This window comes from Cyprinus carpio, chromosome A10, assembly GCF_018340385.1.
Source record: "Cyprinus carpio isolate SPL01 chromosome A10, ASM1834038v1, whole genome shotgun sequence".
NCBI lineage: Eukaryota > Metazoa > Chordata > Actinopteri > Cypriniformes > Cyprinidae > Cyprinus > Cyprinus carpio.
The window spans coordinates 12,953,791-12,978,815 of NC_056581.1; the positions used below are offsets into that span (position 1 = coordinate 12,953,791).

Genomic DNA, 25,025 nt, shown 5'->3' on the forward strand with positions numbered 1-25,025 from the left:
GACATTTGCCCCCAAAACAAAGAAAAGAGATCAGTTTTCAAGCTAAATAACTGACTAATGATGCAGAAAACACTCTTTGCCAAAATGAATTATGTCATAAAATGGGGATGACATGCCACTTGGGCTCTGTTAAGTGCTTTGCTGTGGGCTGTAATAATGACTTGGGCTGGAGAGCAGCAGGACTATTAGGCCACTTCCGGAAAGAATTTCCGAACTGAAGGAACATCCTGATTGAGGGAAAACATGGGGCAGTTAACTGAATAAAAGTTGCAGGGGTGGTGCTTTTTCGGAAGTGTAGCCTGCACTTTGTGCCCACAACAAAATTTTCTTTCAAATAATTGGCTTGATTTTCTTCGATCCAAGCAATATAAAAAACATTAGCTGAGGACTGTGGTGTGTACAAACTCCATCCAATGAACAACAAGCCACAGGGGATCTCAGGCATGAGAATCTGTCATGTGACCATATATTAAGAAATGGGCCACCACAAACAGCTGCAGTGATGATTGAAAGATGAACGTAAGAAAAAAAAGTGATATTAAAATGCTAAAAACGTTTGTTAATATGCTGAAAGGCAGGCTCATCCATCTTTATCATCAATACTTGTTGCTTGCATACTGTATAAATATCTCTAAAATGATTTAGCTAAATATTAAAGAAACATTTAAAGAACACGCATTCTCCCGAAATATGAGTGTGTTTCATTGACCTGCAGCACCATCCTCCTGTTTGCACGTGACCCGGATGTTCTTTACTAATAGTTTCCAATCATGAGCTCGTGGGGGCTTTGGGGGTGAGGTCGCCTGCGAGATCTTGTTCCTTACTTTCTGTTAAAGAGGACAGAGGGAAATATAAACATTTATCGCTCATAACATCAACAGCAAACATCCCTTTTCTGTGTTTTCTCTTCCATTCATGAGCAAATTCCAAACGTTATGTAATGCTTGTTACCTAAAAAATAGGGTTATAAAATATTTTATTAGCCTATGTGGTTGAAATTAAGTTCATATAAGTGTTTTAAAGAGGATTAAGTGGCTAATGTTAATACGATAAGTGTTGTAGTACCTTGACTTCTGCAGACCTCTGCAGGCCGGCTGCTCAAAGTTACGGATGCTTGAGCTTCGACCTCAACGACCTGTCCTGAGCCCTGTCGTTCACAGGGTCTTCACGTTAGACTTTCACAATCTCCCTGTGAAACATACACAGAGTGTCACGTGCTTTCTGAAAAAATAAGCAGAAAGAAGTCACCCTTTAAAAAACCTACTGAGAATTACAAAAGATTGCAACTGAGAACCGCATTTAAATTTATGATGATTTTCTATCTCAAGAGGTTTGATTATTGTGAACATAACTTGGCGTAAAACTTTGTGTCAGCCTGCAAATCTACAGAGTTCAGGTGAACGCACCCTCCGCGGAAATCTCCACCTCCTCTTTCACTTCTTTCAATCTGTAGGGGCCAGCTGTGGCAAGCAATACCACACACAAACATTACAACCATAGACATTCACAACAAAGGATAGAATCAGAAACAGGAACCAATTGACGATGCTACCCTGATGTGCAAACTTGTAACAGCCAATAACCTTCTTCGTAACAATGGTTTAGATAGCAAGTCTGCATTGTCTTTACTGCTTTTAAAGGTCATGAAATAGGAGCAGAAAATTTAAATTTTAATCTCATGAAAATCAGGGAAACAAAGATAGCATCCATTTTTTTAAGTACAATTAACTTTTAAATAATTTAGGGTAAAAATAATTATTTACTGCATTTATTTGTGCATTAGAATTACAGATACAAAGGAAACCAGTTTATATTTAAATATGTATGTCAGTGCAAGACACAGGGAGGGAAAAAAAAAACCATAGCAAAGATGGTGATATTATATAAAAATACTATTCAAATTAAAAAATAAATGGGGGTTTCAATTTTATATATTTTCAAAATGTGGTTTTTATTCATATTGATGGCAACAACTGAGTTTCAGCAGCCATCACTCCAGTCCTTCAGTGTCACATGATCCTTCAGAAATCATTCTAAATTATGGACAAGAGACTCAGAATTGATTCTTATTATCAACGTGTGATAGCAGTCGTGCTGCTTAATATTTTGTAGAAACCCCCTTTAATACACCCCCCCCCTCTTTTTAGGATTGTTTAATTTTTAAAACTCAAAAAAAATCTTATCATAATGTAAGCAAAACTACAACAATTTCTAGACCACATATTTCCAAAATTTCTAAATACTATCGTGAGAAGAGCTGTGCCGTAGCAAATGAAGTATAAGTAAAAGACACACTCACAATGTTTAAAACAAGACAGTTTATAATAATGTTGTCAATAAACAACAAAGAACGGCTCTTTTTTTTCCCATTGTTCAAACTTGCCGCATACAGGAATTCAGCTACTAGTGTGGTCCACGCAGGTGTCTGTATCACCAATTCAGAAAAATGTTGCTTTTAAAAGCCCATTGAAATAAACCATGTTGACCCCTAATATCAGCAATAAATTAAACAACAAATGCTAGCTGCTTTAAACCAGCAAGGCAGAAACACACAGTGGCATACAACAGAATAACATAACAACTGCCTACTTCAAATGCACAAACACAAAGGGCGTGCCGACAGAGCATTCACATATTCACAACAGACTCATTGAGCCACAGGGCCCACCATACACAGAAGAATGGGGCTGTCATGTTCCAACCACGACAGCTTTTACATTTTCTGAAGACTGAACTTGGGGTAAATAAAGAAAAAAAATGACAGGGCGCCAAATTCCACTCCAATGATGCAATGCCTACGTTAATTTCTAAATCATCATGAACTTATAAAGTCTGGAAGAGGACGGATATGAACTAGAAAATGCTAAAACTGAGTAACTAAACAATATACAATATGCGATTTATACTCTATACACGGGGAAAGCTATCAATCGATATATTTCAGTCTGAACCTGATAAGATAATTGCGTACAGAACTTGTAACTCTGCCATGAGTTGACCTCATGTAAGTCACAATAATAAGTGTTATTCCTCACCCTCGTATGTGGGCTGTTGGGCACTAGAGTGCACTGACCTTCTAGCACAAAAATCCAAATCTCCAAATATACTGTTGTTCAGCCTATGAAGCCATTCTAATAACCCACGGAGACCTTTCCAGTAATCGGCCTTGACCAGCAAGAGAAACAGCTTAGAAAACTAATGCTTCTGGACACACCTGGATTCCTCCAGAAAGCAATAAACGCAATTGCTCCTGAAAACAAGGCCAGCTATCCCTATGTACACTTGGCACATGCCCAGTGAATTTACAATCTAGCACTTCTGATTTGTTGAAACAAACACAGCCCACTACGGACACAATGCCCAAGATCTGGGGTGGATTCTAAAGGCATACGGAGCGAAACGAAAAATCTAAAATCGACGCAGGTTAAATGCGATTTAGCCACTCAATTCAGCTTATGGCTAAAACTGGCGATCGGCACGACAATGAGTTGTCGAGCACACTTATTGGTTTAAAAATAGCTGTAATGCAATCGAGCAAAAGCCTGTGTGAGCTTTTAAACACAATGCATTGTCAAACACTGAGCGCAGCTCTGCAACACCGAAATGGCGCTCTTAATGTAATTTCTACTGCCATTTGTAAGCGCAATACTAAATAAAATCCCTGTCCAAGAGGTACAAGCTTTTCCATGAATAATTCTACGCAGGGTGTTTCCCTTGAAATTGCATGTTTCTGAGGCAGGAGACATATTAACCATGATTAAAATAAAGGGCACAGGACATCGGAGCCAACGTGCTTTGACTGAGGCACTTAAATCTGATTCCTGCACGGTGAATTAACAACAGGCAGAGTGAGTCACACACCTATAATATACAAAAAGCATTCGGGTACACTGCAATGAAAACGTTGACATCATCTCATAGGGCAGAATGTGTTTTATTTTCCTGAATCCTAATAAACCAAGTTTTATGTGACATGTACAACATTTCAGAATCGAGTGTTTATTGCGAAACACATAAACCCTATTTAAAATCGTTTTTTCAGCAACTGAAAATAAAGCTTGAAACAAATAAAACATACTAATATTAGAAGAAAAACTAAATTAAAGTCAGATACATGTTACCTTGGCAGCTAACCCTAAAAGAAATAGTGTTACATGCTGAATTACTGAACTGAGAAAAAAAAATTTAACTATATAGATCCATTAAAAGTAACAATAATAAACGACAAATTACTGAACTAAAATTAAACTGTGAGATTATAATCAATTTTTTTTTTATTTAATGCATACTTTTTTTTTAGAAAATTTTTTTTTTATAACTATTACAGAGGGGACAAAATTATGAGACCAATAATAAAATACTCATAAGAAATAATAATAAAATATTTTACTCGTATTACTTTCAATTCTACATATTTTTTATATCCAAGATTAATTTGAAAATGAACAAAATCTGACCTTTGACTTCAGGTGGTCAGACATGTACTTTTATATTGATTAGAGCCTTAGATTAGTGCAGACTCTGAAATCTTTCTTATAATTTTACCTCACACGGTTTTCAAAATCATAGAACTTTTCTCAGAAAATGTTTAAACCCTGCTTAGATACGATTTCATTTCCTCACAAGACTCATTTCCCGTCCACTCAACTGAATGCACATTCCAAATGAGCATTGTCTGATTTTATCCCAGTACAAAATTACTATATACTGTGACTGGCAAAAACAGGTGAACAGCCTTTCCTAGAAATGAAAGGGATGGTGCTTGTCTACTCCAGGAGACAAAAAAACTGGGATTATCCGCCTCAACCATTGCCATACTTCCTGGAGGCATTCTTAAAGAATGACTGTCTTGTTTGGACAATTTGTCACGCCAAAGCACTTGCGTTTACGCAACCATCCTCAAGTGAAACTAAGAGCAGAAATAAACCGCGTGTTTACCTGCAGACGAAGGTGGGAGATATCTTTGCACTGTATCTCAGGGGGGTTTCTGAAGACGCTGAGCTCGGTAAAGCACTGAGAGAACACTGCAGCTTGTTTCCAACCCACCTGACAAGGGGACATTTTCTGCAAAAAGGAATAAAACTATGACTAAGACTAAGTTGGTCACGCCTTTAAATATCCCTCGAGCTTCACACAGTCATAACATTGCCTAATAAGTTTTCTGAATCGTCAAACAGGGTGCATGTCAAAATGAGAAATCTCATGTCACATTCATAACCCTATTTTAATTCAATTCAAACAAAACATTCAACGCCCTATAATACAATTCATGTAGGCAAGCAGGAGGAGATATACTAAAGATGTTTGGCAACAAATAGATTCCACATATAGGTTAGTGTGTATATCAAACATTCAAAGCTTGACCTTTACCTTTTCGACCGGGTGTTTTTCGTAAAGCTTGAAATCTGATCCACACGACAGTTCTGAGTTACTGAAACAACCATCTTCTTCAAAAGGTCAGTCGAATCCCGCTCTAATAAGAGGAATATATTACCAAAGGAACACAATAAGAACGAAAAAAAAAATCCACAACATGTCCACATTTTAGGAGCTCATGTATTAAAGATGCATAATACATAGAGATATAATGACTTAAAAACACCACCACCTGTGATCTCCTAGCGTCTTCTTCATTGAGGCTACCTGAACCAGGCTCGTCTCCACTGACTCCTCCAGCTTTGTCATGAGAGACACAGACGCCCCAAGCATGGTCAAAAATCCATCAGCCTCGCTCCGAATCCACATGACTGAGACGGGCTCTGTCATCGTTTCCCAACAGGGATCGGATTGTGTCGTTACAAAAGAAATACAGGCACCAAGTATACAATACCAAAGTGACAACAGAGGTCCAGTGAAACAGAGAGTGTGACCAGGCGAGCAGCCACTGCCCAGCTCACCCACCCAGGAGAAAACAACCTCCACAGACGACATGATTCACCAGCACAGTGCCATTCCACTTTCAACTCCTCGCAACATGTTTGTTACCATCGAGCCCATGCTCACGACTCTCTGGGCCTTCCGCATCCCAACACCACTAACGACCAGTGTCCTTCCTAGGTATTTCATACTCCCTTAAACTCCGGTCACAAACAGTAAACAGTAACATCTCTCACTTCTTAACAAGCCCCGGCGAGAGCGACAGATACCTATATATTTTAATATCCCCCATACTATTATCAATCAGATGTTAAAATATAAAAAGAGCATCTGAACAACTACTTACAGGACTAACATTTAACACACGGGCCAGTGCTCAGTAAACCGCCCGTGAATGAATCTCGCGAGATTTTAACTATCGGGATAAAATCTGGACACAAACAGCTCTACAATCGTTTTTAAAATATTGGAGATTTAAAAAAAAATATGCATACTGTAAATGTTATAAAAAGCTCTATGCTAGACAATGATATGCCTATTTAAAGACAACTCTCTAACAGTAAAAGCCTTTGAACCGGAAGCATCCGAAGTGTAAAAAGCGGTTCCCTGAAAATCGCCCCGGCGTTGATGAGCCACGTTGACCTGCACTCACATTTAGCCGAGCATTATCCCCACAGAAAAGAAACAAATAATGAGGTTTAAGTAGTGAAATTATAGTGCAGTTTCCATCTTCTCTAACGGGGTTTTGTTCGTCCGCTCCTGAGCGTGTATGATGAAGCGAGGGAGAAAGAGGTGGATGTTTGTGTCACGCACACCGCGCGCTTTCTAGGATTACTTAGCTTTGCTTTGAGGTTCAGAGAGTCCAAAGTGCACCGTCGGGTTTGCTATCATACACGCCAAAATAACAGTCCCAGTAATAAAATAATACTTAAATAGAAATAGGTACATATCAATAATTCAAAATGTATTTGCCGCTATATCAATTAATACGGGGAATCAGTATGCTTGTGCGGCCTCAGAAAAAGGCAAAGGTCTTTGTTGGGATATGCCTTATACAAACGAGCATTTGATACAAAAATTGGGCGTTTTTCTGGTGTGTTTCAGAGCATGTTTTTTTTTGAGGTCTGTCGGGTTGAATATGCAAATGTGCGCGAAGTGTGGGTGGATTACTAATAAGGATTGTGTTACAATACGTCTGTTTTCTCCAATTATTAGATTTATACAACATTTCACGCCTGATTTCACTACTTTTTAGAATGCACAATACAAATTCTTCACTATTTAGCGTTTTTTATTCATTTGGTTTCAACATTAACACACTGTCATGTTTTCTAGTTTGTTCGATCATATTAGTGATAACAGAGCACCAGGGTGGTTTTCAACGTAGCACAACTCACACAACCGATTATCAAACAAAATTCCAACGGAAACTATTGAATAGTGGTATTTTTGAGGCTGGCGTATCAATATACGGTGTGTTGTTCCCCGTGCTTTGGGCGGTAGTACCTGCGTCGTAAGCAGAGAAAACAGAAGGGGAAATAGTGCGCATTCTACAATATTTTTTTGCTAACAAATTCCATTCTCATTTGTTATAAGGATACGTCCCTATTCTCACGTTAAAAAGTAGATAAGTCACGCCTCAGTTACAACATTTAGGTACCTGTACTGCTAAACAGAGAAAGAAAACATCTGAAATGTCTATATTTTTTAAGAATTCCGTCTCAATAGTCTATCCAGCTCCGCCATATTATTCCCAACGTACCCATCGGAATCATGAACGAGGGAGAAACTCGAGAAAGGTAATAGCATCGAAAACTTACCTTGAATTCCAATCTCATTGTGTTTATCTTTAAATAAACTGGTTGGGGCCATCCAATTCATAATTCTTAAGTGTTTAATTAGCAAAGATCAAACTGGAATTGTAACCTGAACGGGGTTAAAATCTAATTCTATAACGTTAAAAACCTATCGATATTCATATTAAATGAACCTGGGCTAATTTGTGTCCGCTTTCCTAGCATATATGCTGGTTTTGTTTTACATTTAATGAGATGTTTAGTTTCGTTTTTTTGTATTTTCCAACTTTCTTGACTTGTAAGCCAAACTGTAAATGTAACTGCAATTAATAATTAGTGAGTAACGTTTACACAATAGAAAGGCAACATGTATGCTCTCGGTTTGCTATACTAAAGTTTATTCACGCAAGCATATTTTAGTTTTGCAGGTGAGGAAGCAAATTCTGTGTATCTACAGGGGTTCAGCCAATGCCCTGTCCGGTGCGCCTCTTGGGCACTGTGGTGGAAGGTGAGAGGTTTATCATCTCGTTCCTGCACAGATACACAAGTGAGTAAAATAAGTAGCAAAAGTGGAGTTAAACAAAGTGGCTCAAGAACAGGTTCCACATAACACAGGGGACATATCCAATTTGTTCTTTTAAATGATTGTACATGTTAATTAGTTGCTTTTTTCTTTATATTACACTTCCATAGGTGTTGGAAGGCGTTGACCCAGCAATGAACCTCCCTTTGACAGCTGCTATCCCGTCTGCATCTCTTTTGAGTGCGTCTCTCCTTGGCCTTTGTGCTTGTAGCAGGACGAAGCTTCTACAGTTGTCCCGACGGTGCAAACCCCAAATCAGTTCAAGGCCAAACCTTCCCATAATCAGCACCATGGAGCGTGGGTTCTCTTACTTGAAGTATCACTACATTGAGTTGCTATAATGCATATTTTTTAGATCGCTTTCATGTTTGAGACTCCGGTTGTGTAACTATTACCTATACCAGCCACGCTGTAATGATCATGGAAGTATTCGTTGGCATAATCCCCTCGTCCATTGCTGGCAGTACTCTCTTTTCTCTTTAAATGCCTGGTTTGCTGAGTTTCACTGCGGAATGCTGCGGCGGGGACCTGCGTCTCCATGAATTGATACCAGGCAGGTTTGCCGGGACATGGACATGGGCCTCATAAGGCCAGCGCGCCAGTAGAACAGTCCTGAAGGATCTTGTCTGTCGACTTGTTTGGATGCGCTCTTTGGGTGATCTGTATGAGAAAGCAAGTGGTCGCACCGCACTGTGCGGTTGTCTTTTGTGTCATTTCATAATGTCGCTCCTGCAGTGTTATTACAGACCCCTTTAGTGGACCATTCCCTTCGTTCTTGTGTCCCTTATCGACTGGCAGATCGCTTGCGTGTTCCTCGAAGAGATGCTCACTCGTGTGTAGGTACCATTGAAGGAGCGTACATATTCTCTGTGTCACACCCAGCTAGAACAAACTGTTTATTGTGTGCTCAAACACATTGTAAATTGCCATAACTGCAGCGCGTTGTAGTATCCACACCCGATCGCTCTTCCGCTCCTAGAGTACTTTACTGCTCGAGGCATCTCCAGCCCTGGCTCAGGCTCTTGGAACCATCGGTAAGATACTGCAGTACTTTCTCTGGGCTGGCAGATCTTTATCAGTGTAACATGTTCTGGAATACACTACACAACTTTCAAACCTCAACAGATTTTGTAAAACACTCGGTATAAAACCACTTGACGGCTTTACAAGTCAGGGAAAAATATGTGCTAAAGTGTGTATAGTGGCCACCACCTTTAGTTTAGATGGCTTTAGAGAAATTCAATTTTATTTTTTTTGTTTGCGCTGTTCGAGGACGGTCTCCGTCCTTTTAGTCAGCTGGGCTCATTCAGAAAATAACACAAGATATAAGATGTCTGCCTGTGATATGATGATGCATTTGTTTTGGCTATGGAAAGGTTTGTGTAAAAAAACAAAAAAAAAAATTTTTAAAGATTACACCTGACCCCACACACCATTTTTTAAAATATATCATAATGTTTTTGAACAAACATGTTCGAAAGTTCTAGATTGCGATTATAAAGACTTATAAAATGGAACATATGTCCCAATTCCTATTAGCATAGTAAAGCTTCTAAACACTATATACTTTTACTCTGACAGCTATTAATCACACTGAGCTGTTTTGTAAGATGTTGTTTTTGTAATCATTACAGTTAATGCTTTTGAGAAGCCAGGTTTTAGTCTGGGATTGGCTGCTTCTGTGCTCTTGATAAAGTGACTGTGACTTAGTTCAAGCTAATCGATTGAACCTCCTCAATTCCTTTATTGTGTGGATCGTTCATACGTATGACCAAGGTAAGGACACTGTAAATCAAGCATGACTATTTATTGAATATCTTGAAGATAGATTTAAATGAACTAACAGCATTTCCTTACAGGAAACCATAAATACCATTTTTTGTTTAAACTGTGCCTCAGTTACAAGTGTTTGAAAGGAGATCGTGTCACTGTTAAAGAAGCTGCATGATGTGATTTTGCAAAAATGTGAAGAACATATGGTCTCCTGGATCGTGCTGATTTCTGAGCAGGAGGGTATTGCTGGTAAAAATGGGAAAACTCAAAAAAAAAGGCTACAACAGAGTTGACCAGTAAGCATATGTAAAAACTATGTATTTAAAAACCTTTATTTAGGTAATCAATTTTTTTGGTAAACAATATAGAAACATTATTTGCAGAGTAATATTATATTGGTTATTATTATTTTTTCCTGCCTGCACACTGTTCATGTAAAAAACAGTATTTTTCGACAGCTGATACCATATCACTTTACTGAAGGATTATTAACCTAACATTATTATTTTTTAGATGTAATGATTATAGAGATATGGAATCTGTGTTGGAATTATATATATGTATCATTTTTTAGAATAAGTTTTAGTAATTTTGTGTTTTTAGTTGTAAGTTTTTATGTCCTATGGTCAAAGACGTTTAAGATGTCCGCATCAAAAGAAATGTACAAAGTGATTTTGTGTCCATAGAAAGCACATTAAATGTAAGATAAAATGTCTTCTTTTACAGGTGTTCAAAAATAAAACGTTTTTGGAGAATAACATGGTCAAAATATTTGGTTGAAATAATGTTACATTGTCATTCAGATGTAAACACATATTTATGCAAAAAAATCCAAACAACATGCTTATTTCTGACATGTACATATTAAAATATCTAAAAGAAAGAATGGAGCATACTAAATTTTTTGTGTTTTAAATTACGTAAAAAATTCTTACTGACAATGGCAAAAACCTAGAGATAGTGGCAAATGTTAAAAATGTAAAATTAGAAACTCATTACGTATTTGGGTTGAACAGTAATTAGTCCTGTTAATATGTCATAAAATTGATTTTTGTTGTAAATATGCCTGACACAGATTTGTTACACTGAATGACATTTTACTGGGTGTCTTATGTAAATCAGGGGAACATGTATGATATTTATTTTTTGCTCAGAAAAACAAAAACAAAATTGCAATTAAAAAAAAACAGAAAACTTTTAAAAAAAATTTGGGGGAAAACTACAACAGTTTAAAGCAGTATTACACTTTTTTATGCTTAAACACCTTTTTGTCTATACATGTTTTTTTTATTAGTCAGTTTCAGTTTTAGTTATTTGGTACATCAACTCAATAAAAATACATACAAACTAAATGTGTCGAATGGGAATGTTTTTCCAACCTAGCTGAATAAAAATTTTGTTGGCCAATGCTGAAAAAAGAATCAAAAAAAAAAAAAAAAAAATTTATTAAGACCTATTTTAATTTAATGTTGATTTTAACTTTAGTCAAAATGCCCAGAAATTGAATACTTGAATTATGAAATACTTCACTCCAAAATGAAAATTTTGTCATCATTTACTCGAGTATTCAAAACCTGTGTATTTTTTCGTTTGTTGTGTAATTTGTTATCTAAATACAATGTCCATGCCCTACTTGGAGCTATGGTTTACTCTTATTATGTCCTGTGCAGTCCGCTTACTGTTCTCACCCGCCACCTTTGCTCCTGCTGACTGATGGCTGTTCGAGTATCTTCTGCTGACCTTGGACACACACAAAGCTGGTCTATGAGAGAACTAAATCTGTGATCCCTGTACAAAATGTGCTGCACACCAAAGGGTACTCATTTGAAAATTTCAAACAAGATTAATAATTGACTGCGTCCGTGGTTTTATGTTAAAGCTTTGTGTTCATTGTTTATTTCCAGCACTCTGCAGCGGGATGAGTTTTCCTCTCCTACCGGGGGCTGGTTGACCTATTATCAGTGGTGGCTACAGGTGTGTGATGGAAGTATAATGTACCTGCATGGCCGATCTCTGGGCGCAGGGGCCCTTTCCTTCACACACTGTACTTATAGTGCACCCTGGATTGCCAGGGGTACACGCCTTGGGTTCAGTTGTACCCAGGTACACCAATCCTTGCAAAAAGCAACCACCACACATACACACCACACACACACACACACACACACACACGTATAGATTTAAATGACTTCAATTTAGGAAATGTGTAAATTAAATGGCTTATATTCAGAGTGTGATTTTTGTGTTTGACATGCCTTTACCCTCTACTCCAACTACAAGTGAAGGACGGCCCTCCTACGCCCCACCTCACTGTTCCTTTGCCTCTCGTCTGATCAACTGGTGCAGCTCCAAAGTAATTTAGATATAGAGCATGTACAGGAAAAGCTGCATCTCTATAGTGTGTGCGCCCTTTTACAGGAGATCTTTACAGGTACCTTCATGTATGTGAGTGTAAACTGTAGAGCTTATGTGAAAGATCTTGTTTTGTTTTACTAGTTTGCGACTTGTAAAGCAGTTATATTGCTTTGTGCAGATTGCTGTGCCAATGGGCCTCCACAGACCCCACGCTGGGATAAAACGGTCAGTAGAGGCCAGTCAGGCTCTGATAGCAAACCCTGCTGTGCCTGAGCCTTATTGAACCACTTCCTTCAGACGGGCCCTCCCAGCCCAGAGCCCGCACAGAACCAGCATCCTGCATGATTTGTGCTACAATCGACTACTGTCCTATAAGGGTTTGCACAACTGGTTTAATTCTGTTTTACTGTGTCTCATCAGTATGTATTCAGTGCACTTGTAGTCATGCTCTATTTGCTGGATGTTCACATACTGTTGTCAAAAGTTGGTGGGTGATAGGATAGAAAATTTTAAAATTAGTAAGTAAAAATTATTAGGAGACATTGTACAAGGTTTTTCCAGATGATTGAGAGGTAATATATATCAGCATGAGAGTAAATGATCAATCTAATCTACAACAGGAGATGAGAAGTGAGAAGACTAGAAGTGATGGCACTCATGGTCAGTGCTTCAGGAGCATCCCTGGATGGAATAACAGATATTAATCAGACAAGAGAGTCAAGACAAGACTTCTGTGAGTATTTCCATCCAGCTCGGAGTAGGATACTGTTAAAGCATTAGAAAATGATCATTTTGTGTGAGAAAGTGCCTGTTAAGAACATTGAATGTGATGTAATAACAAACTAATATAGTTGTGGAATGTCCTATTCTTTCCTCTTAGTATATCTCCCTGCAGTACTCGCAATAACACAATGAGATTCCGGGAACATCACCTGAAAAGAATCTACAGAGAAGAAGACGAGTCCACCTCAGACACTTACTGACTTCCACTCAGATTTTCGCATAGTGATATCCTGCTTTGCATGAATGGGCCCTCTACCTCTCATACCTCACTTTCTGAGCCCCCTGTGTTGCTAACTATAGGGATACAGACAAGGATCTGGCAATTGCAGTCGCTCTATCTCAAAGCATACTGGCTCCATTGTTCCCTCAACCTCAAAGTGTCTCAGTTGTTCTAAGCAAGCTGAGCAGAAGTCTGGATAATGTGGATGGAGCAGACCAATTGGGCGCCCCATGTCTTTGATGAGGTGGATGCTCTGAATGAAGAGGGGGAACATTCGGAAAAGAGTGCAATGTTGATTGGTGTTGGGAAGGCTATGGGGGCCACCGTTTGAATATTATATAGTCTAAGTGGACCATTAATAGAGATGAGGAGGTCAGGGCCGTACAGTTTCAGTCTCAGAGGAGAGCTTCGAAAACACATCCTATCCTATTAGTGTAACAGGTATGTCATGTTCAATTTAATGCGACCGTACTGAATAAAAATATGAATTTTCTTGAAAAAAAAAAATTAACTTAAAATAAATTAGTGGTAAAATACTAACAGAGATCACCCTAAAACAAAAAAGGAATAGCAGTCAGTATAGCTTAATGATTTAAATAGTTTATAGAAAAATATGAGAAAAAAGCTTTATTAACAGGAGAGAAAAGGGGACTTGAGAGAGTTTGAAACAACAAAAAGAGGACGCAACCAGACAGGACGTCAAAGTCTGAGAGGTACAAACAGTATAAGAGCAGTAGCAGAAAAAGACTAATATCAGTCCCCTATATGAAAAGGAGAATGAGAAAAATGATGGCAACAACAGAAAGGATATATATGAACAAATAGGCAGAAAACATGACAAAAAATAAGCAATCATACATTTCTTTCTTAACAGGTAAGGCTGCACAGCTTGGGTGTCCTAAGGGCTCAGAAAGGACAGCACAGGCCGCTCTTGTCTAGAGAAACATTTCCCACAACAAAACCCTCATGGACCAGTGAGAAACACAGCCACACCAGTCATTATCTTCATGTTGCATTTATCCATTTCAAAGACGATCTGAATAGGTGACAATGTGACCTGTTGGTTTGTGTCCTGTGTCAGTGAGTCTGGTAATCGGTGGCCCTAATGACAGGGGCGCGTGGGGTCACCGGCTTGAGTGCGTTTGGCAGCAGTGACCGTGATGATGTAGCAAAGCACACTCGACCTACAGGAACAGATACCTATTGGAACAGCTCGCAGATCGATACCCAGGACAGCTGATCGGACGAACTGTTCCCAATTGTTCGCTGGTAATAGAGGCTGTCCTGGATGCGGTTGTAAAGGATAGTGTTCTCAAGCGCTAAAATGAAGATTTTGTCATCTATTTACTATATATTTAAAGCCTATCCTCACTTTATCATGAATCCTTGGAAGGCCATGCGGATTCAGATGATAGTAAGACACAAATTACACATACTAAATCATCACACTATTTATCATGAGACCAATGGAGTGCTGGAGGAAGCAAGCAACACAAAGGTGGTAAACTGTGACCTTTATTTATATATTTGTTTGTACAAGTTAATTAATGTTTTTTTTCACACATAAATCAAGATTGTTGTATGACTTAAACCTTGATTAACATCATAGGTGAACTTTTAGAACAAAATGCTATAAAAAACTGATAAATATGTACACTTTAATGTATGTTGTGTCACAAGGACAAAAGAAGTTCAGATGATTCGGACTGTACACAAACACAGCAATCTAGCATGTTCTACACACCCAAACACCACCCATCCATCTGCACATCATCTGGTGAGAGCGAGTTCTCAGGTGGAAAATAAACAATTTTAGTTATTTTTATAGGATACTCTTTAAATAACACAATAAAATCAGAAGATTAGGCATATGCCTTGAAGAATAAAGGAGGTATAATTCCCCCACCCTTTATTTCTCAGTCATTGAGCTCAGAGGATGAGTTGGATGTCACAATGGAGGTTTGTCGACCCAGCTCATCTCCAGCAGGAGGAAAAACAGGCTGTTGAAAAACAGTCTGAGTGGTATGGAGTTCAAAAACAGACTGCAGTTTGTGGGTAACATTTGTCCTTTTTTATAATCTTATGTCACCCTATTATTATCTAGAATACCGTCTTGCTCAAGAGGACTCAAAGGATTCTGAATCTATTACCCCTGTGCACAGTGCATCCTACCATCAGGTACAAGAAATAAAGCATTTCACACAAAACTTAGTAAAGGCTGATTTAAAACTAATTTAGTTTAGTGTAATAACAATGTTCTTTTTTTATTAACTCTACACCAAGTTAAAAATTTTGGGGTCAGCAGTGTTATTTTAATATTATTTATATTTTATTATAGTTTTTATTAATATTTTGATTTAGCTTTTACTTTATATTTTCAGTTTTCGTTTTAAATTTTTTTTTTTTTATAATTATCTTTGCTTTTGTCAGTTTTAATATTACTACTTATAATAGTAATCAATAGTATAGTTGGAGAGATGCCATAAAGGAGCAAAGGGGCGAGTGATGGGTAGTGAGGGAAGTAAAGGCATGGCATAAGGGGACAAGAAAATCCGAGGTCAAAGAATGCGGGGCGGGGGGGCACGTGGGGGGAAAGCCCCAAAAAGGGAAGCCACAGGGGTGAGAAGGGAGAAATGGGTCGGGGGGCAGCAAGCAGCATAGTAAGAATTGGGGAAGTGCGGGCGGCAGGCGGCCAACTCGGCGGAGATTGTGCGCAGACCGCCCAGCAGGCCTGTTCACCACCCATCACCCAGAAGGGTGAGTCAGCTGAACAGCCCCGCCCATTACCCGCGCAGCAGAGGACATCCCCCGGACAGCACCCCCGCAAGCCCCAGCGTACAAGGGGCAAGCAAATACTGTTGGTGTGATTCAGTGTTGGTCGAAATGTAACCCTGTTTAATTACAGAGGACGTAGGACCCACCTTCAATATGTCATTTGGCAACTGCACACCGTCCAATAGCCTGTTTACACTCCGTCACAGCAGTGCCCATCCCATACTGTCTGCACATAGGAGTTACGCCACAGCCAGCGCAGGAGACAGCAGCACAGTCAAGTCAATGAATCATTATATTTGAATGATATATTTTACAACATATATCAGGCAATAAAAGTGACTCTGTTATGTTTTCTGTATCAGTCCAATACAGTAAAATAAAACTGATATATTTGAAGTGGACACATCTTTCTTCAAATGAACACACAGATTATTTATACCAGTTGGCTGCGAATAATGTAAACATAAAATGTCGACGTCAAAGCCCTGTAGATTTTTGGTCCAGGTTAACAGGCAATTTTGTTTCTATAATCTTTGAGTATTTGTGCAATTTTTAACTTTACTGTACAAACGACTTTGGCTATATGTTAAATGACGAATTAAAACGAATAAGAAGTTAGTAGTAAATTGAAAATTAATACAGCTTAAGCTTAATACGTGATAAAAAATAAAAAAAATGCCTAACAGAAAAATTATATAAATAAATGAAAAGAAAATTATTAATAAAAGAAAGTAAATGTAAAAAATAATTTAGCATTATTAATAATTGTGTTTTATCTGCCTGTCTGTCTGTCTGGTTGTCTGTCTGTCATGATCTTTCGAAGATTTGGCCCAGAGTAATAAGTAAGTGATAATTTAATTATTATGTTTTTATAATTTATTATTTATTATAATAATATATTATATATAAAATATTTATTCATATGTTACTGACTTAATGCACGGCGAGCTGGATAAAACGCAACTTCTGCCCTTCCTCATTTCAGGCTGCAAAGTGCAAAAAAATACTTTAAAGGGGGATGATTCTTTTCTATACCCACTGTGGGAAAGCGTGTGTGTATATATAGTATAAGAGATTTATAAGGTGGGTGTTTTTTGATATCTTTTACCTATATTTCAGATTCCCCTATATTTTGCAGATATATTAATTAAGTATGAGTTATTGGCAAAATATTTTCAACCAGTGCATCTTGGATTTCTTTCTAATCATGCACACTTTTTAAATTGTCATCTTTTAACTGGGATAAGATGAGGGAACCCTCTTAGCCATCAAGCTATCTTCAAATATGTTGTTAATGGTTGTTTTAATTATTGCAAATTGACTTCACTTGACTTCACAATTTCAATTTCAAAGAAGAGATCATTCTTTATATTACATACAAAAATTACCTTTTGCCTTTTTGTTGATAGAAGCTTTCATCTGATAAAAATAAATGATACGCATTATCTTATTTTTGCCCATCAGTATAATCAAACTAACACACTTCAATTGTATTGATATCTCTTCTCTTTTCAGACAAATGACCTCGTGTGTCCAGCGTCCTGCAGTCCTCCAGTGTTAATCAAACATAATCTAAGGATTGAATGGAAGAGCGAAAAGTAGGACTCTCCCTCCAGCGGTTAATGCAGAGTTTCACCCACTGCCAGCTGTGGAGCCAGACAAGACCCCCCTGAGACCATGCAGGGGAGCAGTGAAGAGATAGAGCATCCTAGTAGTCTAACAAGTTATCAGATCACGTGCAGTAGTTTTCTAAAACTTAACTTGCCATGTTGCCATGATGTGATAATCAAACTGTTTGTTTGTGTTTCCTGCAGAGAATAATGATGTGGATGAGGAGGGAGAGGAAGTAGGTGACGGCCCGTCAGATTCTGAACATCAATGTGAGCAAGAGTCCTCTGATAAAAAGGTGTTTGATGATGAAGACTTGCAGAGAGGATGGAAGGGTGTGAGGTAAAACCCATGTCAGATACATAGTAAGACAGATCTTACCACAGTAAGAGGTTGTTATTGTTTTTATTATTTATTATTATTTTAAAATGAGGAATGAACAGTAATGTTGCTTCTGTATTTTTCCAGACCAGCATCCAGATGTCAACCCTGCGGCTATGGATAGTAATGCAAACTTAAGGAGTCATAACCTTGAAGAAACTGAGATGTAAAGCCCCAATATTAAATATGATCAGTTGCAGTTCTGGTTCATCTATCTCAATATACTGTACAACGTGACATACATCGACATCAAAAGTTAACTCAGCATTATAGTTACAGTCACGGGACTCTGCACTTATTCGCAATCACAAAAGAAAATTATTTGCATGTGCTGGTTAAACATGTTTTTTTTTTTATTGCGTGCTGTTCTCTGACATGTGTTTTTTTATTTCAAAATACCTGAGGTGCACACACACTAAAAAGCCTGTCAAACAGCGCCTGATTACTGGACGAAGTTCTCTTTCATTTCTGATTGCGCTAAAAAATTGCTGTCAAAAAGAGACATAACACACCAGCTGGTTTATCATGTGAAAATTAAACGGTTGAGAGAAAATCGGATGCGTTGTTGTATATAAGATGCGTGCAGTGACAGCAGACTGTAGTACTAAAAGGGAAAATTAGTTTAGATGTGTCTGCTCAGCAACACTTGAAAAATAGTAAACCCTAAATGACGAAGAATCGTGATAAATCGTGAATTGGATATGAATATTTTGGCCATATTGTCCACCCTTCAGAAGGTATGCCTATATATGTTGTGTTTTTTTTCCCCTCTCCTGTAAAAACTAAAATGAGTTGCTGTCTACTTTGAATTTGGATATCCAATCTTGCAGGCAGCAGGCGTCACCCTTGAGGGGGATGTCTCAGACCGAATGCTTTTGGAAGAGCCCCACAGAGCAGAGAACCCCTACAGACCCAGGGTCCCTGTGAGTGTTAAAGCTCCAGGTTTTTCTGTGCAAACACAGACAGTCTTCAAAAATCAGCTTGGAAGTGTATGGATTTTTATAAATAGGACTAAAAATGTCTTCTAATTTATATTTTGCTCTTAAAGGGATAGTTTATCCAAAAATAAAAATTCTGCCATTAATTAACCACCCTCATGTCATTCCAACAGTAAGACCTTCGTTCATCTTTGGAACACAAATTAAGATATTTTTGATGAAATCCGTGAGCTTTCTGACCTGCATAGACAGCAACATAACTACCACGTTCAAGCCCCAGAAAGGTAGTAAGGACATCATTAAAATTATTCATGTGACATCATTGGTTGAACTGTACTGTTATGAAGCGACGAAAATACTTTTGTGTGGCAACCGAAAGAAAAAAATAACGACTTTATTCACAATTTTCTTCTCTTCCCTGTCAGTCTTTGACGCATGTTTACAACAGTACCACGCATGTGATGCTGTTGTTGCAGGAGCCTCCATTCTGACGTAGAACCTGCACATGCCGCTGCGGCTTGTTTTTGCAAGCAGAGGAATGCACACACGCATGCCACGTGATATCGTTGTGTACGCGTGTCAAAAACTGGCACGGAAGATTAGAAATAGTTTATTAAAGTCGTTATTTTTGTTTTCTTTGCACACAAAAAGTATTTTCGTAACTTCATAAAATTACGGTTGACCCACTAATGTCACATGGACTACTTTAACAATGTCCTTACTACTTTTCTGGGCCTTGAATGTGTCAGTTGCATTGCTGTATATGCAGGGTCAGAAAGCTCTAGGATTTCATCAATAATATCTTAAATTTTGCACTCAATAAAAAAAAAATCCAAAATACAAAATTAACCAACATTTCAAAGCCACAGTAATATCACATAAACATACAACATCATTCAAAAAGTCACATAATGTTAAACATTAATCTGTATTTGGTCTAGTGTGTCTCATCTGACATAAAGGAGAGGGGGATGTGAGAGAGGACTTGGGTCTGTCCAGAAAGGGACTACATAGAGGACAGCAGGTATGTGGAAAGTCTTTTTCTTTGCCGCCTTTCAAGGGTTAGTATACAAGCTTAAAAGCCCAATTAAGTGTTTTAACTGGATGAAGCCAATTGGTTTTCTTTCTGTAGAATGTAAAAACGAGCTGGGAGAGAAGATTGAGGCAGCTGATCAGTCTTGACAGGTGCCACAGAAAGCCTAGAATAAAATGCATTTGACCTTCAGTGAAAACAGTGTAGTGTATATCCTATTGCTTATATTAGCAGTATAGATATTAACAACAGAAATTAAACCTTTTACAGATAAGTTACTAATTAAAAAATAGTTTAAAAATCCTGCTGGCTTTCCTGGTTGAAAATGCTCCACAATTTTATTTTTGTCATTTCATTATTTTTTTAATAGAGTTCTTGAGCAGACAGTTTCAGAGTCAATCTGCACTGTTAAAGACGAGCCGATCCTGATGTCTTGCATCTGAATCGTTACCATTTTAGATGAAGGCATGTGGTTTGTGTTCCTTTATGTTGAATTCACTGTTTAATGAAAGAAAATGTTCCAAATAAAAACTTAACCTTTGAACTTGTTCGTTAGGTACATTAAAAATCTGAGCTTTGATGTTACTATTTGACCTTAATAATAGGTGTAATCCATTTATATGTTTTTTAAATCTTCCATTTGGGGTTCTGATGTGTGTTGCTACAGCAATGTATTGCCAGTGACTTGTTGTATTCAGTAGCTTTTAATAAAGGACGCATATATATAAAAATATATTTTATTGCATACTCAAAGTAATTACAACAGTAACCTAAAAAAAGTGAATACACTGAATCTTACTTTGAAATACGTTCTCCTCTGCTTCACTGAGATCTGAAATGACAAACACCTGTTTTCCTTTACAAAAAAAATATAAACTCTTATGCTGTACAGTTTCTTAATTATACAAATCTAATGATGCCACAGCAGGTCATGATATAATTTAATAATGGCTGCATAACATTATGCAGAGGAAATAGGATATAAAAAATAACAGGAAAAAAATAAGTTTAGTCCTTAAAAAGAATGAGAAGATTATTTTCTTTTAAATGTATGCAATCCTGATTAATGGATATACTGAACTCTCACGGAAGCAATGTTTTTTTTTTTTTTTTTTTTTTTTTAAATGTTTTCAAGTCCACTGTCATTCCTGTTCTAAACATCTGATCCAATCAAAGTGTAAGAAGGGTTTTACTTTTAGCACACAGGTGGAAGGAACTGGAGGATTTACACGTTTTGGTGGGGTTTGTGCATCTAATTTGTCCCCGTTTCTCAGTCTTTTGCCAGCAATGACACAAGTCCTTTTTTATCCAGCTCAATGAGTTTAAGGTGCTGTAAGGTCTTCAGTGCTGAATCACTGACTTTCATGTTCAGCTTCTTCATCCTCTGGGTGCTTATTGGCCCCCTGAAGAGACAAGAATGAAAATATTTAGATAAAATGTATTAAAAAACACTTTTCTTTGTACAAGTAAAACCATGTAGTTGTCTTAAGTTACAGTGCATTATCAATCATGTTAGGACTCAGCGTTAAAGGTGATGTTTTTGCACAAATATGACCAGACAAACCTGTTCTTATCTGAGAAGTACTCGGATAACTGCTTATAGAACGTGTTGAGGTCATTCAGTTTCAAGTTACCACGTACACTCCGCGGGACAGTCTCAAATGTCCCCTCAGACACCTCTTCACGCACATTCTGTGCTGCAAGAGAGGAAAAAAAAAAACAATATAATTCTTGATTGTGCCAATGTTACAATTGCTTAATGTTGATAGTCTTCTTCTGTCCTTACATTCAGACTGTGCTTGAGTTTGAGGTTCTTCTGTAGGCACGGCCTAAAGAAACAAACATTTACTAACTCAAAGTAGCTTCTGCCTCAAAAACTTCACAAATAACTACATTTTAACAGGTACCATGCACTGCTGTTTTTAAAAATTAGGGTCAGTAATTATTTTTTTTTATTTTTTTAGAAATTAACACTTATTAAATAAGGGTGCATTAAATTGATCAAAAGTGACAGTCGAGACATTTATAATATTAGAAAATTGACCATAAAAAAAAAAAAATAATAATTCAAATAATTCTGGAGAAAAAAAAAAATATCGTTTCCACAAAAATATTTAGCAGGATAATTTTTCAAAATTGATAAACAAATCAACATATTAAATGAGTTTCTGAAGGATCGTGTGACACTGAAAAGTAATGATGCTGAAAATTCAGGAATAAATTCTATTTCATAATTTATTAAATTAGAAAACAGTTATTTTAAATTGTAATAATATCTATGTTGTATCTGAACAAATAAATAAGGCCTTGGTATACATAAGAAACTTAAAGAAAAAAAATCTTACCAACTCCAACTTTTGAACGGTAGTGTAGTTGTGTAATTATGGTAATAAAAAGCATTACAAAACATCTAACCTCTACATTTAACGCTACGCAGCAACGGATGAGCAGAGAACATCTCTCGAGCTTCTTGTTCTTCTTCTGTCAGTGGTGGAACCTTGAAAACAAGATTTCCCATTAGCTCACATCATAGTCCAAACCCAAAAAACCTCATGAAACTACTTCTTTTTCCAAAGACCACCCCTTAACCCCATGGTAAAATAATTGTGTATGGCCTGTGGTGTAGTAAGATGGACATGGACCCCTTTGGTTTGTTAGATATGGGCTGTTGTTTGCCACAACTGAACGAATACCCTTGCACATCTGCTGTGTTCTGCAGCTGTTGAACCATCAGCACTGTGGTGTCCAGGTGAGCTCGTATTGAGTCCATGGATCGTTTCTGTTCCACCGCGATCTCCTCCACCTGTGCGCACAGGGCCGCATGCCGCGCTTTGATCGCCGACAAGTTCTCCAGCAACTGAACAGGGTTTCCCTGAAATACACAACCACAGATTTAGAAAGACAGACTCACTTAGTATTTAAAATTAACAAATTAATACAAATGTACCTCAACTGTGCCCGCTTCTCGCGCATTGGCCATGAAGTCGAATTCAGCCGCCCGCTTTTCCACATATTCTATATCAGCTTCTGCTTTCTGGAACTACAAGGACACAGATCTAAACATCATAATTCTTCAGCATTCAGAGGATTTAGTTCAGGAGTTTATTGCTGTTTGTATGCTTCGGCATTTAGTGGCCCATCTGAATGATGGTACAACCTAAAACCTGAAACCCTATTAGCAATATTGCACTACTCTGAACACAGTGGACAGCAGAGGCAATACTGATAGGGTCCCAAGAATTAGGATTAGACATTATGACCTGTAAAACAGAGAAAACAAACAATATGCCAAATGAGACGGTGCACCTCTTTGAAAACTTCAAACATTGTGCAAAGCTGCTCTCAGATGCTTTGACAATACTATTGCACTGCTAGCTGTCCAATACAGTAGTGCAATGAAGTCAGAGCACCTGTTCACAGCACTTGATGTGGCTGGCCACGCTGTTGACCCTACCTTTGAGAAAAATCCCTGGCCAATGCCCTTTTAACATTGCACTGCTATAATAACTGGGTTATCAGTAGTACAATATAAAAGGGGCACTGGACAGACGGTACACATTCAGGCCGGTCCATTTGCATGTAAATAATGTCAACAAAACGCCTGGGGAAAAAAAACACAGTTGTCACATAAACATTACAACATAATACTGCTGAGATGCATACATGTAGATGGTTCCTAATAAAGGCAACCATTTAAAAAAGCGAGTATTATGGCATTTTGGTCATTTATAGCTTTTTTTACATTATTTAATTTAATAGGTAACAGCCATCATTTTTACTCACTCAAAATAACATATGTATGAATTTAGAATTATTAGTAATATTATTATATGGCGATTCTGACACTGGCAGTTAGGTAAAGTTACTAATATTAGTTCGCTACAAAGAGCAACCACTGCGCCCCCTGTTGTCTCCACTTCCTAATGATACTGGAACTCATGATAAACAAAATATTAATGCATGTTATTATAGTTTTGCTTAAACAAAATGCCATAGAGTTTTCATGAGATTGATGCAGCCATACAATTTATCAGAGTCTACAAAAGCTAAACTTCTACGAAGAGGTCTGTGCGTCTTCCAGAAAGCAATGGACACCTTTTATATAAATTGTTATCAGTTAAATAACAATTGCTACAATGACTTGATGTGTATATAAACCCATAGTGTTCACAATCGCATATTTTAAATATCTTTTTGGAATAAGGTATAAGGAGCAAGTTGGGGATGGGATGCAGCGCGCGGTCTCGCGGACACACGCACAAGGCCCTCATGCACCCGCAGCTCCCTCGCCGCCGATCAGCGCTTCACACAGCAGCAAAAATTAACACTTTTTCGGAATGAAATGCCATAGTTTCGATTCAAAATATGCACATTATAGTAATTAATCATATTACGGCTAATTTTTCGCTGTAAATATAAAACGATTAAAGACATTAGCAGCGGCACTGGTTAGCCATCCAGCTAACGTTACATGTTTTTCGTGATTTTCTCCCCCTCCAACCTCAGGGAAGTCAGAGGCATACGTTACACAGAACACGTAATTCTTCGTGTTTCTTCTACATTATGTTGTCTGTCGTAAGGCCCTGTGTTGTTTATAGTTAGACGCAAACGGTCGGTTTACAATTGAAAACATTAAAAAGAGAGAAAGGGGGAAAAACAGCTTACCATCGCCTCCAGCTTATCAACTGTCTCCATGTTGAATAGTTTACATTCCTGAAGCAGCCCCGGAAATATAAAGCTCGCAGCAGAAGGCAAGACCTTCTCTGATTGGTCAGCTGTCAGAGAGCGTGGAAAATGATTGGTCAGTTCGGAGGGAGCACGAGAGGAAAAGGGGCGGTATGTTCGGGATGGAATTCTATACTATTGTACTACACAGTGTGTGTATAATACATACAGTAATTAA

General features: G+C 37.8%; 1 pseudogene; it reads right to left on the reverse strand.

The window, feature by feature from the left end:
• Positions 1–20,843: 20,843 nt before the first annotated feature.
• LOC122146456 lies at positions 20,844–24,898 on the reverse strand (annotated as a pseudogene).
• Between the last annotated feature and the right edge of the window lie 127 nt (positions 24,899–25,025).